We start from the raw sequence: 15,117 nt of genomic DNA, 5'->3' as shown, positions 1-15,117 counted from the left end.
CGAACGTGCACCTCACGCAATAAGTTGCAACTTATTCTACCCATGATGCCGTTTGGTAGGCATAGTTGATGGTGATCCATAATTGATGCCGTGCACGACCGATGTGAGTAACCCAAAATTGAGTTGTTCGGTACTCAGTACTTGATTTTCCAGGAAAAACTTCTTGAATATGAAGAACATCGAATCTATTAGTATACTCCTGGACTGAGAAAAAATGGTGCTCGATTTTCCTCATAGTTCAAGCAATTTTCCCTGGACCCACATTTTCCACTTTTTGCAATTTTGAGTTGAAGTCGACTCAGCTACTGAGCTACTCTCAACGGCCGTGAGTTCATTTTTCTCAGCAATTTCACAAAAAAAAAAACGGCGAATCGATTTTCTAAAATCGTAAAACTTGAAACGATAGCGTGCGGTGGCCAGTCCGCGTGCTCACGTCCACAGTGCGGTGAACGTGAGTAGAATTCCGTATGCAGGAATCTGGTAACATTATGCAAAATTTTCAAACTTCACGCCGAAAGGTGGATTTTCGAGTTTTTTTTTTATTTATTCGCCAAAATGCTACGCTGGGCTCCAATCTCAAGGAGATATGCTGCCGGGGCGCAGCAGCTGGTTGGACGGAGACCAACCGGTTCGGGAGGCCGATCGCAGTTGTGGAGCATGGAGAATATGTTTCGCGTGGTGTTTTCGTGCCGTGAAGCGATATTGATTTTTGGGATTGATTTTTATTGGTTTTCTGCTGGACATATATTTATTGGCCTATCTAATTGATTTGACCTTTTCGGTGGTGATGACGGCGACCACGATTACGGTTATTGGCGACGTGGTAGAATTTGCATGAGGCGTTTGTGTGACTTGCCGTGAACTCGTGGAAAGATCAGTGATTTAAAAAAAAACAGACTTCAACGGGTTCGTCTCTTGTTCAATTCTAAGGCTCAATCGATCAGCGAACAAACGAACAACTACCCGTAGAACTTACCAGCGAACCTTAAAATGGGCTTGACCCGCATTCCAACGGAGCCTCTAACATTTAAACTCGTTCTTAATTCCAATCGTCGCAGCAAGCAATAAGGAAGAGAAATCCAACTCGAGCTACAGCAGCAACCAGCAGCGCCAACAAAAGTAAATACCTACTGCCTACAGACAGGCAGACAGCAAAAACAGCAACAACGTAGCATAACAAATGCGAAATAAAAGTACCTACCCAATCCCCTTCATCAAACGCCGAGAGCTCCACTTCTGAGGAGCGGCATGCCTAGTGCCTACTAGAATGACGCGCCATTTTGTTCTCTGCCGCTAGTTGGGACCGCCGTGCCACCAGCCAATCGAACCCGAGCTTGTCAAGGTTGACAAGTTTCTGCGGTAGCTGATGCCGGCAGCAGTTCTAATCCCTAGTCGCTCCGTGATTTTTGCATTGAATCTAACAAATCTGGAGCAATTTTAATTTGACAAGTTGAAATTTGGACTTGAACCGAATCAGGATCTTAGCTCAAAGTAGAAAATCCTTTGCCGACCGATTTGAATTCATAAAAATAAATTAATTAGAAGCGTTGCATGCCACAAAAGCGCCTTTACACACAGAACGGCAGGATTGACGTCAGGAGGACTGGTGTGGAGGTGGAGGGTAGACGCACGTAGACTCCGATTGTAGATCTTATCATCGGTACTAATGGGAGTTACGCACTTGAAGCTTAATCAATGGGGTCGACCTACTGAATGAAATCGTAAAATTTTCATAAACACAGGAATACCCTGATTAACGCGGTGGGTGGTGCAGTCCGCCCATCGCCATTTTATCGGCTGTCCCCAACCGATTGTGCTGATTTTTTGTAGTTTTTTTTTTTTTTTTTTTTTTCCTTTGGTTTGTTTTTTCCGTCGATCTTGTTTTCCGTGCTGACCACCAATGCTACCGACGTGCCAGGAAGGCAGCTCCCACACCTGGACCCTACCTATCGACTCATCAACTCATGAACCGGGGACCAACGGCTTTACTTCCCATCCGAAGGAAGGCGTGATCAGAGATGTTATGCCTCAGAACATCCCGGCGGCGCCGACTGGGATTGAACCCAGGCCTGCTGGGGTGAGAGGTAATCACGCTTACCACTACACCACCGGCGCCGTTAAACTTTTTTTTTTTTTTTTTTTTTTTTTTTTTTTTTTTTTTTTTTTTTTGTAGTTGACAACACCGATTATGTGTATCATATTGAACAGAAATTTACAGAACTTTTTCGAACTGTGTAGTATAATGATAGACACACAACAATCAGCTCATTTGGTTGGAGAAAAGACAGAGTGCACCACCCACCGTGCTATGCGGGGGTTGTCTGTACGTACATTGTTGCTCGCGTTACGATTGTGATTTTCAGCAAACAAGTAAACAAACAAAATCGCTTTCGGTGGGCAGGGGATTCACACCGCGATCAGCTGCAGCTGTGGTGGATTTGATTGCAGTGGATGATCTCATCGACGATAATTACCTTACGGGCGTTGTGGCGGTCGTGTTACGGGTTCAATGTGTATCAAATCAATTCGAGCCTTTTAAATGGTATGCGATCGTGTATTTCAGTTTTCAGCTGTGGATTTTTGTGGTGGGTACTTGTGTATTGCCAAAAGCGACGTAAACAAGCGTACTAGAGTTCAGAAATCAAATGCATTGAACACTTTGGACCCCCGTGTAATTCACAGTGTTGACTTTCAAAGAGTATATACAGTCATGTCAACACAACGATATAGTGGTTCCCAGAATTTCTTATAAATTCAGTACCAACATTTCAAAGGGGCGTAATTGATTTTGTAAACAATGACTTTAGGCGTCGATTTCTCGCAAATAAAAGCTCACTCCTCCAAATCAACAATGCTAGCTGGTACAGAAAACATTCCTCTACCTGTTGGTGTCATTAATTTTCATGCGTGAGCTTTAATTCGCGAGAAATCGACGGCTGAAGCCATTGTTTACAAATACAATTCCCAGGTAACACATTGATGCTTAACAAGTGTTCTTTTAACGATTTTAATTCAGGCTTAGTTTTACTAATTGTTGTACATAGACCACTTTAACCTTTGTTCAGCTTTTAAACATCTAAATCTGGTGATTTTAATCAGCCCAAAGCTTAACAACAATCTAAATTATAAGCTTTTCAATGCATTAACCAACAGTCTTTTCCAACTCTTGTTCAGCCTTAATTTTTTATTTAAAAAAATATAATGGAAGACCGCTTCATATCTTATATTTTTTTATGAGACTGCTTTATAATGTTGCTATTTGAGGCAGAAGGTATGATCATTAACATGAAGCACGTCAAAATTTAGTTGAATAATAGCAACCGGAAGAGTATTATACAGCAATGCTGAATTATAAACAATAAATTGTGACAGTAAAACATTCCTCTCATTTCAAGTGCAGTAAACACAATGTGGACACAAGTGCGCGATGTATTTCGATGCTATTTTAGTGCTATTATTGAATTCTATTTTTGAAATGCGGTATGAAAATAAAGTGCAGTATAAAGTGGTGAACAGACAAAACACAGGAATACTAATGTTAATACTTCCGACGTCGTCGCAGTCCACTTCTAGGTGGAACTATTCTTAAAAAGCTCCACTTCCTTGTCAATTGTCTCTACTGCTGGTGCTGCTTGGGATTAGAAAGGTAGGCAGTGAATTTAAAATAACTAAAATGTCGGAAATGCAACTGACAACATTTAACAATATTGTGCAATAAATTCATATTATTCTATCAAGCTATCATAATATTTGTAGCGTATTGCTGGTTTGTGGAGTAGTATTAAGCTTAAATAAGTCTTGTTCAGTCTTTATATCAGCTAACTTACTGAGGTTGAATTATGGGGATACAATTTGCTTCATGCACTACTAATCAACTATATATTCAGCCTGCTGTTAATCAGCTTCGTACACCTTAAATCAACCAATAATCAACCTTTGTTCTTACAATTCAGCTTGAATTGTTACTTGGGTTACGCCCCTTTGAAATGTTGGCACGGAATTGGTATTTTCGTTCCTTATCGCAAAATATTAGACCTGTATTGTCTCCTTTTGTCATTAGGGTGTCTATTTCCATGTTAGAGAGGTCCAAAAAATATGTTTATTTTTTCAGAAACGATTTTTTTTTTTTAATTCATAGCCGCTTCAAATTCAAATGTGAAATGAAAGATAATTAAAAATACTTTTTAAAAAAATATAATGATTTTAAAAAAATGGGATTTTATATTGATAAACATTGATTGTATTCGCTTTTTATGGTTTTCAAAGGAGCAATGTTTTTATATTTTTACTTGACAATTAGGGCTTTTTTACAGAAAATATAAAAAAAATTTACCAATGCGTTTTTTTTTTTTAAATTTTGAGTTATATTATATGAAGTTATCAAATCTTGGGTATTTGCTAAATTCCCAAGTAACCAAAAATTCCGCATTCAACGATAAAACTCATGTACAATTTCCATAAAGTTCAAATAAAGTTCCGACAGAACCTTTAAGTTCCCTAAAGTCCGAATAAAGCTCTGACAGAACTTTCAAGTTCCATAACGTTCAATTAAAGTTCCGACAGAGCATTCAAGTTCCATAAAGTTCAAATAAAGTTCCGACAGTACTTTCTTCCCAAGCAAGCAAAAAATCCGCATTCAACGATAAAACCCACTTTCACGTTTCATAAAGTGCATATAAAGATCCAACACAACTTTCTGGCTACTTTAGAAGCAATAGAAAGCACACGAGGAACTTTAGGCTCTTGAAGTTCAAAAAAAAAGCTCCAAAAAGCATCCCTAAGCAATCTTTTAAAATTGTCGAACCTCTTAACGAAATCCCGTTATGAAGAGTTTTGAGTGTGTTGGTTTATTTCCTTTTAATTCCGTTATAATTGCTTATATTTTGACAGATACGCGTATTTCACCTACTACTTGCAGACTTCATCAGTGCCAAGTATTCAACACCAGGTGTTGAGTACTTGGCTCTGATGAAGTCTGCAAGTAGTAGACGAAATACGCGTATCTGTCAAAAGATGATTCTCTTTTTTTTATAACGGAAATGAAAGGAAATAAACCAACACACTCAAAGTAATCCTTATGCCCTTCTTAGGAACTTCAGACAAAGCTGAAAACATGGCTACAACAAAGTTCCGAACAAGTTCCCAGCGGAACTTCTTAGCCACTTTAAAGTATCTTAAAAGAACCCTGCGGAACTTCTCAGCAACTTGAAAGTTTCTTAGCCCACATGAAGCAGTGCGGATTTCTGTACTTTTAAGGAACAAAAATTAATTAAAAAATTATGAAATGATCAGTGGGTCATCAAATAAATCATAATTCTTATATTTATGCAGTGCATCAAAATTCAATCCAAACATGGAAAAAAATTAAGGAGCAATTTCCTAGATGTGAACCCTTGTATTTGGCATACGATTTACAAACGATAACCACTGCGCCACAAGTGTGTTGGGATACAATGCAGGCAAACACCAATTTAAAATTCATCAAGGTGTTGTGTTTCGTACTCAAGTCAATCAGCTGGCACTGAAAACTCCAACAGCAGACGGGACAACAGCTCACTTTAATACATCTCAGATGGCGTAGCGGTTTGTGCTGGGGCTCTGACGCAGAAAGACTGGGTTTAATTCTTCAAACAGATTCAATACTTTTACTGATACTGATAAACCAATACACTTCATATCTGCTTCTAGAATTAACTTTCATGAAGATCTGACTTTAGAAATAACTTTCATAAAAGTGCGAACTAAATATAGAATTGGTGTAGAGGACAAAAACCGTTTTAAATTTATTTTCTAAAAGTTCCGTTCAAGTTCCACCAGAAGCTGCTTAGAATGTCCTTCAGTTATGGTATCGTAAATTTCAAGTTCTTATAACGACTTAAAAATGAGGCTGCTTGGAATTCTATAGACCACCTTCAACCATGCTGCTTAAGCCACAAATAGCCTTTTATCAGAACTTTTGGTTACTTGGGTACTCCTCCGCGACTACACGGATAGAAATCTCCTTATACTTTTTGGCAAATTTCCATTGCTGATTGTTCATAAATTGTATGAGTCAACTAATAAGCAGACGCCTTGCAAAAAGTTAATAAAGATCATGTGTCAAATGGAATGTATAAGCGGTCACACATACCTTTTATACATTCTAATAGGACATATATGTGGTTTGTCTTATGGAATGTATAAGGCTGATGCTTTGGCAAAAATTTATAAGTGAAACACACGAATTAAATAATTGATTTTCGTTTCGTGTAGACTCAATATGTAAACCTCTTCGAAGAGCAGACAGCTCCAGGACAGGTCCATTAGCTGCAAGAAAAATAAAGGGACTTTACAGAACTTCGTGGTAGTTCATAAAGCTTCAAATAAATTTGTTGAGGAATGACCTGAGAACTTCATAGTACTTCCATGGACATCAGATACATTGCAGGAACTAAGAAGAAAAAGTACAGAAATCTTCAAAGAAGTTGAGATATCTTAAGGAAAATTACGTGGGCAGTTCTGAGAGCTTCAGCTCAGTTCCACGACCATGATAAACATTAGGGAAGTTTGAAGAACTTCAAAACAATTTGAGAACTTTCTGGTAGTTCTTTTAACTGCAGGAACATCATTGGGAAAGTTTTGAGTGTTTTATAAAAGATCAGAGTAGTTCAAAGAATTTCAAGATCGTCTGGTGAGCTTCATGGAAGTTAATTAACCTTAAAGGGAATGTTCGATGCTGGTGGTGTAATGGTAAGCTTGACTGCCTCTCACTCCAAAGGGCCTGGGTTCAATCCAAGATGGCGCCGTTGATTTTTTACTGAAGCATAACATCTCTGTTCACGCCTTCCTTCGGAAGCGAAGTAAAGCCGTTGGTCCCCGGTACATGAGTTGATGGGTATAGGTAGGGTCTACGTGTAGGAGGTAGCATAGGTAGCATTGGAATAAGGCCTTGCTGTCCTTTGCTGTCCGAAGAATTTGTCTCCACTCTACTCGACCACGACCACACTTCGCCAGCCTCGTGGTCTGCGAAGAGTCCGCAGGTAGGCTTCTACTTGGTCGAACCACCTTGCCCGCTGCGCGTCTCTTCTTCTTGTTCCTGTTGGGTCGCTTTCGAGAACCATTTTCACTGGGTCGTCGTGCGGCATTCTTACGACGTGCTCAAACAACCCCAGTCGCCCATTTTTTGCAATGTGGACGATGGATGGTTCTCCCAGCAGCTGGTGCAATTCGTGATTCATCCGCCTCCTCCACGTTTTGTCATCCACCTGCACTCCACCGTCGATGGTATGCAACACCTTCCGTTCGAAAGCACCCAGCATAGTCCAGGTCTCGTGGCCGTAGAAGACCACCGGTCTAATCAGCGTCTTGTAGATAGTCAACTTCGTGTGGCGGCGAATTTTATTCAACCGGAGCGTAGGTCCAAGTAGGCATAATTGTCTTTGAATTTCTCTGCTGGTATCATTTTCGGCGGTCACCAGTGAGCCCAAATACATGAATTCGTCGCCCCTCTCGATTTCGTAACCGTCAATCTGAACTCGGGAAGGGAGGCTAACATTGTCTTCCCTATAACCTCTTACTCTCATGTATTTCATGTATTTCGATGCGTTGATGGCAAGTCCAATGCGCCTAACTTCAGTCTTCAGTTTGATGTACGTTTCCGCCATCGTCTCAATGTTCCGTACCATGATGTCGATGTCATCGGCGAAGCCAAGAAGCTGGATGGAGTTCCTGAAGATCGTGCCACACCTTCTAACGCGATGTTGAATAACAGACACGAAAGTTCATCACCTTACCGTAAACCCCTTCGAGATTCAAAGGGACTCGAAAGTATCCCGACTCAAGACTAATCAAGAGCAAGATCGACGAAAAACAAATCAACGAAAAAAATGATCTTAAGATCTGTTGAGAAGTTTTTATATTTCAAAAGATGTTCTATATATTTCAATCTCGAAAATTCCACACAAATTGCAAAAAACTCCATGAACATTACTTAAAATGAAGAAACTTCCGGGAAGGTTAAAGACCATCAAGGCAGTCCCTTTAACTGATGGAAAACTGTGGAAACTTTTAAGAAATACTGAAGACTTCAGGCAAGCCTAAGCAATTTCAGGGAAGTCCAATGAACTTCAAGGACTTCCCTGTCTTAGACGCTGTAGAATGTTAATAAAGTTAAGCGAACTTCAAGACATTACCGATAAATTTTGGAAAATTAAGGGATCTTAAGGGCTGCTTTATGACCAAGTGGAAAACCACAAGCTTACGAAATTTGGTCAAAGTTTTTAGTTTTCAACGTTTACGAACCGCTTGGTTTTGGTTGGATACGATTGCCGGAGGCCATCCACTTCGCATTTTAAAGGGCACTAATCTCTTCATCTAGAAGTCGACGAGCTTGTCTGTAAATTTGAAACTGTAATTTCCAGCAGTTTTTAGAAACTAAATCGACAGTTGAATACCCGATAAAATGCAAAGTACAGAAGTACAGCAAATAACATATCGCTAACGTCTTCATTGGCCAGCGAGATAAGTTTGAAATGCGGTTCCTGTGATCAATTTCACAGCGGACAATAGGTTTTCGTCATCTTGAACATTGGATTGAATTTCCATTGATTGGTCTGAAAAAAGGGCAATGAATCACATATGCCACTCGACTGCTTATCAATCAAACATTTGATTCCGTGCTGCAAGATATCAATGTTAATACCTACAAAATGCTGAATTTCACTAGTCACTTGACGTCAGTATCAATTCACACAGTCAGAATTGTGGAAGTTAATATTTCTAGATAGAACTGGAATTAGGGCGTAACAGCCTTTGTAAACAATTACTTCTATCGATAATTTCTAAGAACTCAAGGCACGCCCACGTAAACCAACATAACCGTCGGGTAGGAGAAGTCTTCTCCTACCCGATGGTGTTCTTCATTTGCGTTGGCGAGCCTTAACTTTCTAGAAATCATCGATAGAAGTCATTGTTTACAAAAGTTGTTACGCCCTAATTCCAGCTCTATCTAGATTTCTTCAAATGAGAATCACCCAGCGCTAATGGGCAGCACCAGCGGTAGTGTCCTGTCTGCCTGATGAGCTGCAACTGAAATAGGAGTGAGCGATCTTGTATAGATCTTTGGAAAACTGATTTCCTTTCACCCTAAACTAGACTCTTTGAAAGCAAAATTGACAGGTTTTATGTGGACAATTCATTCCTTATAATCTCTTATTGTAACCTTACAAATACAAAATATCGTTGTTTTTAAAATATTTTTCGTGCTAAATGAATGGAAGTAGCCTTGGTTGACAACAACTATTGCAGTGAGTTTGGAAAAAGTTTTTAAACGTGGTAATGCATCGCTAATGAGTGCCCTTTCTACCATCGCTCATCATTTTAATGTATACAGAGCAAACAATATGTATCAATCAATGTTATTCATGATGTATTGAACACCAATTACTGAAATTGGATACAATATTGCATTCATTAAAATTATTTGTTCGCAAATTCTATGTATATCGTACAGCGTAGCATTTCAAAACAAGCGAAATGACCAATCGACTGTTTGGGTGTAATATTCAACTACTTTTTTGCTGTATTCGTCAGATTAGTATGTGGTACAGTAATGACCCGATTTTGTCAACCCCTTCGTGCAGTAGACTTTTATCATTAAATAATTTCATAAAATCGTAATTCCAAATCATTCTCATGCATCTTCAAGATGGGTGTTTAATGTATACTTTGATCCAATAAGACCACTGAAAAAGCGCATGGGTTTCGTAGAACATTAGAAAAGATTTAAAAAAGGGGCTGGCAAAATCGGGTAATGACTGTATATGTCCCCAGTGGAATGCCCTGGTCCCCTTATCATTATCAAGAGCTGACATATACTAAATTGACCTGAAAAAGAACTGGCATCACTGATAAGTTCGAAATGTAGTGGCTTGCTTAACGCTTCAGTGGCGCCACCATGACAAAAGGCGAGCACATTCCCAACTAAAACCTTATTTGCGAGGAATGTGATGGTGAGTGTTATGTCTGTTTGTCTGTGTTATCACTGTCAACTACGCTCAAAAAAGAACGTAATCTTATCATAGTGTTTTAGTATCGATCTGAATCGCACATATTAGTTCTCGATGAACGTTTGCTTTGATCGATTCTCTTCATCGACTTTCTCTTTTGATAACCACTGCTATGCAAACAGCATTTTTACCACATAGTTTGATAAAAGAGGTTCTTATCTAGCGACCAAATCTTCAAATACAACAGCAAAAGGTTTTCCAGCTGAGATATTAACGAAAGAGAAAGTCGATGAAGATAGTCGATCAATGCAGATTGGACCTTTCAAAATGTTTATCTAGAGTTATCTTGCAAAATAGACGTAATATTTATTTAATTGGAATGTCCGGGTTAACTGATCGTCCGGTATTCGGTGCATTACGGTAATTCAGTATTATGAAGAAAAAATCGATCCTGCAAAGCTCGGGTCTTTTCAAGCTGAACATTGAATTAGGTCCTAAGTAACATTGACAGATTCTCTTCGTCGACTTTATCTTTGCATCCCCACGGCCATGTAAAGACATTCCCAGGTATTTTCAGCACACAGATCGATAACATAAGCTTTTATCTAGCATCTTATATGACAAACACATCAAGAAACGGTTCTGTGATCAAGTTATTAACGAAAGAGAAAGTCGACGAAGAGAATCGATCAATGTTACTTAGGACCTAATACAATGTTCAGCTTGATTTGTACTGATTAAATCGATGGATCGATTCTAGTACCATTAATAAAACCGATCTTCCAAGATCGATCTTTCACTAAAGGTCGCACAATCCTAGACCGAAAGAGGACGAGTGCCGTGCTTACTGCCTGAGGTGCTATGAATTAGTAATCCTATATACAGAGATAAGCGAACATATTATCAGACGATTTTGCAACGTGATTTGTTTTGTTTACTAAAGCTGGAAATACTTGCCGCGGAGCAAACTGTGTCAGCCTTCTTTTCCTTCTTCTTCCTTTATTTAAGGACGGTCTCTGTTTTTCAATCTAGTGCCAATCACCGACGGACATCGATTGCCATCCATTGACGGCAATCGAATGTGCACGAAGGCAGCTTCCACACCTGCGTAGGATATCGCACCCATTCAAACACACATGTGCCGGGACCAACTTCCGACCTCGGCAGGGATTGAACCATTGGGGTGACAACCCAAGTAAGATTGCAAGTTTTATAGAGGTTTTAAATCATTCTACAAGCCTAATTCATGGTCTACCGAACCCTCATACAGCAGAATTTTTTTTCGTCGAAACAAAAATATTTGAGGTAAATTTAAATGTAAACTCAGTTTGTTCTGGCCACAAACATAAATTAGGTTGATTTCAAACGTATTCCATGGTTGAAGTCATGTGAAATCAATGTTTAAAATAAAAATAATGTTACGTTTATTTCAAAAATATTCGTGTTGAAAATAAACGTATTTGTTTTTGTTTGGTTTGACAGCTATGCGAAAAAAAATCTTCGTGCAGGGCATCTAAATTCCTGCTCTTTTTCGGGTGCGAGGTCCTGGTCCGGGATGCGAGGACCCGTCGGGGTGGGTGTCCGTGGGTCCCAGTTCAGTGGAACCGATGAAAATTTGTGATATTAACGTCGTTTTGTCGTTTCTGCCACTGGTCCTCATACCGGTTTCTTTCTACGTTCGGTGTCGCAGGAGGATCCGGAATGGATTCAGAATCCATTTCGGATTTTCGTTGATCTTTTGAAGTCACGTGTGCAGGAGAATGATATAGCGATCGGCATCAGCAACGACGGAGCACCGCCAGTTTAGTCGAGCTGGTTTCCGGATCCATCTTCGGTTTTGCCACTTTTGGGCCGTTTTCTGTTGAGTTGAGGCAACTTTTTTCGAATTTTGACATCTCAATGCTTTTGACCAACTATATCAAAAACTCTTTTTACAACTATATATTTTTAATATTTATTTTCTGAATGAATTTATTTCACCCTGATTACAATACTTTTCAACTGAAGCATTCAGGCAAACGATAAACATGCTCGTTTGGCTCACATTTCGACAGATCTCGCAGCTCGATTGGCTCAACTGGCCGCTTCCGCGAGGGAGCTACACCGTCAAGTTAACCTTACTCTTTTGACATCTGGCAGTGGTTTGTTTACATGGACTTAGAAAAAAATTTGAACAATTTATTAAATGTTTTTTTTTTAGATTTTTTGGAGAGGAATATTTTTCAAACAAACATAGTCGGATATCATGCTTCTTAATTATTTTTTATATAAAAACTCAAATCCACTTGAATCGACTAACAAGCAAAGGTAACACATCGGCACCGGATGACAAACTGATGAACGCGGGTTCTTTGCGTTCATTCGTGACGTCAGCGTGCAGCATCCTATAGACGAGTTCACGGGTGAACTTTTGTTCAACTACTGAAAAAAAAAATTGACGCAACAGTGGGGCCCTGTTTACTGAAAATGAACACATGAATAATGCTCGCGTAATATTTGAAAAGAGCCTATCATTTTTTTTAAAACAATTAGGTAGTTCCTTTTCATGAGAACCAAAGTACGCCCACCCAAACCAAGAGCACTATCGGGAAGTGGCAAATTTCCCCTACCCGATGGTGTTGTTAGTTTGCGTGGGCGTATTCGGTTCACGCGAAAAGGGCTTAACAAGTTTTGTGCACAAAAGTTGATAGGCCCGTTTCAAATGTTGCGAGTATTATTCATGTGTTCATTTTTAGTAAATAGGGTCCGGCTGGTGTGTCACTTTTTGTCGAGTGAGTGAACTCAAATCCATCCGTGCACTCGTCTATTGGGAGCTGCACGCTGACGAATGAATGCAATTAACTCCCGTTCATCGGTTTAACAGACATTCTGTTAGTAGATTCAAGTGGATGCTAGTTTTATAATTTAAATAACTATAAGATGTATATCCAACGATGTTCTTTTAAAAAATCATCACTTCTAAAAATCTACAAAAAATATTTTCACAAAATTTCAAAATTATATTCTAAGTTCATGTAGGACGAAGGACGAGAAGGACGATGTAACCATAGAGGTAACTCTAAGACTAGTAGCATAGAGATAACTCTAAGACCAGAAGGTCATGAAGAAACGTGCTCAACTTTTTGGCTCAGCTCTGGTACTCTCTTCGGTCCCAAGCTAATCGATGCACCCCTCGAAACACAGGAAAATCCATGAGCCCCTCATTTTATCTGTCAAACATGCATAGCGAATCAAAACAAACATAGTGTAGTACTAGAATTTCGACTAGCATGGGGTACGTTAATCGATTTACTTGGGACTACTTAAAGTAGTGAGCCAATTTAAAGTCTGCAAGTAGTAGACGAAATACGCGTATCAGTCAAAAGATAAGCAATTATAACGGAATTTAAAGAAAATAAACCAACCCACTCAAAGCTCCTCAGAAAAGGATTCCGTTAAGAGGTTCGACAAATTTAAAGGAATGTTTTTAGTACAAAATCCCAATTAGTTTATACCATTTTATTTTTCCTAAAAATTATTTCTTATTATCTTTTATTTGGTATTTTGAGCTTTGAAATCGGCTCAGTGGTTCAAAAGTTGAAAGCTTTTGAAAAAAAAAACATTTTTAGCACCACCCTAACATGGACATGATCACCCTAATGGCGAAATAAGCAAATACGGTTCTTATATTCTAATGAGGAACAAAACTACAAATTTTTACATAACTCTGTGATCCACTTTATCGTTTTGCTTTGGAATGGTTGTATTCCCCTAAAGCCTTCAGGCCACTCCTGGAAATTTACTTTAGTTTAACTGGAATGTTTCCATCAACTTTCATCCATCCTTCCACGTAAGCTTGTTACAGTTTTATTAGGATGTTTTTTACGACTTCCACCGACAAAGTCTTGCAATTTATTTTTCTAGGTTTGATCTGGAAGTTTCTTCTGACTGATATTGGCAAATTCTACCGGTTTATCATTAAAGCTCCAGAGGTCCTGTTGGCATGCCCCGAAAATTTCTGCCCTCTTGGATGTCGGAAGCCTGTCGACTTCCTCTGGAAGTATCTTATAACTTTCTCCGGGAGTTCCTAAAAAGTTTCCACCAGCATCCATTCGAAATTTTACTTTAAATTTAGCGATAGTTCTTCATAGAGTTAAGAATGTATAAAAAACTGTTTCTTCTCTAAATCGAACAACATTTTCTTTTAATTTCATCATTTCTTCAAACCCCGCCCGAGTTCAATCGTCGTGGTCCAGGACATTCTTCGATAAGCCACCAGCGAACATCGGTGTGACACACCCTTCTGCGCGACTTAAACCGACGGAAGAAAATGTGCTTCTGGCCTACGTGTCTGCTGGGGAAACCAATCAGGGTAAAAGTCACTCTTTCACCAGAATTCAAAGCTTGCTCTCCTGGTAGGGAACAACAGATGCTATTTTCAAAGCGCCTCCAGTTCCACACCACCCCCGCATTCACCTATCTAATATCAATTAGTCGCTTCGCAGTGGGCACAACTGATCGACACGGGTGATATAAGGTGTTACGTTGTACTTTGATTGGCGACAAGCCCTCCCGATTCTGCTTTCGCACACTTTGTAGTCAAATATTACCAATCTTATCTTATCAGGGCCGTGAAGATAGATCTATAAAATTTGGGCGGTGTCAACATTTCGGCTCAGTCTAACCGCAACTTCCTAGCTCGTTGGATGCGTTCCTGGTGACAGTTGGAAGTATCAAGCAAATTTCGATAGACAAGTGATTTCAAGTGAAGAGGAAGAAGAAGAAGAAGAATAATAATTAGCAGAAGCAGAAAAATTCTCACAATAGAGCGAAGCCATGTTAAGTGACCTGTTGCAGGTAATTAGAACACGAACTGTGGCGCGGCGCTCGCGCAACTTCCGAGAATTCCCAGCGAAGATGAGTGCGGCGATGACGTCGTGGTCGTCGTCGTCGTTGACGTTGACGTTGAGGAAGATGAATCACGTTTTTGAGACAAGATCTATTTTTAATCCGAGTGTGTTTGGAACTGATTTCAAGTGGATTAGTGGTTGTGCTCAGCACCTGGCTAGCGTTCAAGTCAAACGATTCTTTCCACCACTACAATGCGGGTGTTGTTGTGTTGCGATCTTTGAAGACGAAACTCGGGGGGAAG

At 39.5% G+C, this 15,117-nt stretch overlaps 1 protein-coding gene across 1 annotated transcript in view; it reads left to right on the top strand.

The window, feature by feature from the left end:
* Positions 1 to 15,117, top strand: part of Ets98B (DNA-binding protein Ets98B) — a 95,243-nt gene that overhangs the window by 48,506 nt on the left and 31,620 nt on the right. The window lies entirely within an intron of this gene.

Source organism: Ochlerotatus camptorhynchus, unplaced genomic scaffold, assembly GCF_037179485.1.
Source record: "Ochlerotatus camptorhynchus isolate MF236.1 unplaced genomic scaffold, CSIRO-AGI_Acam_v1.1 ptg000162l, whole genome shotgun sequence".
Lineage (NCBI taxonomy): Eukaryota > Metazoa > Arthropoda > Insecta > Diptera > Culicidae > Ochlerotatus > Ochlerotatus camptorhynchus.
This window is presented reverse-complemented; position numbering and strand designations above follow the sequence as displayed.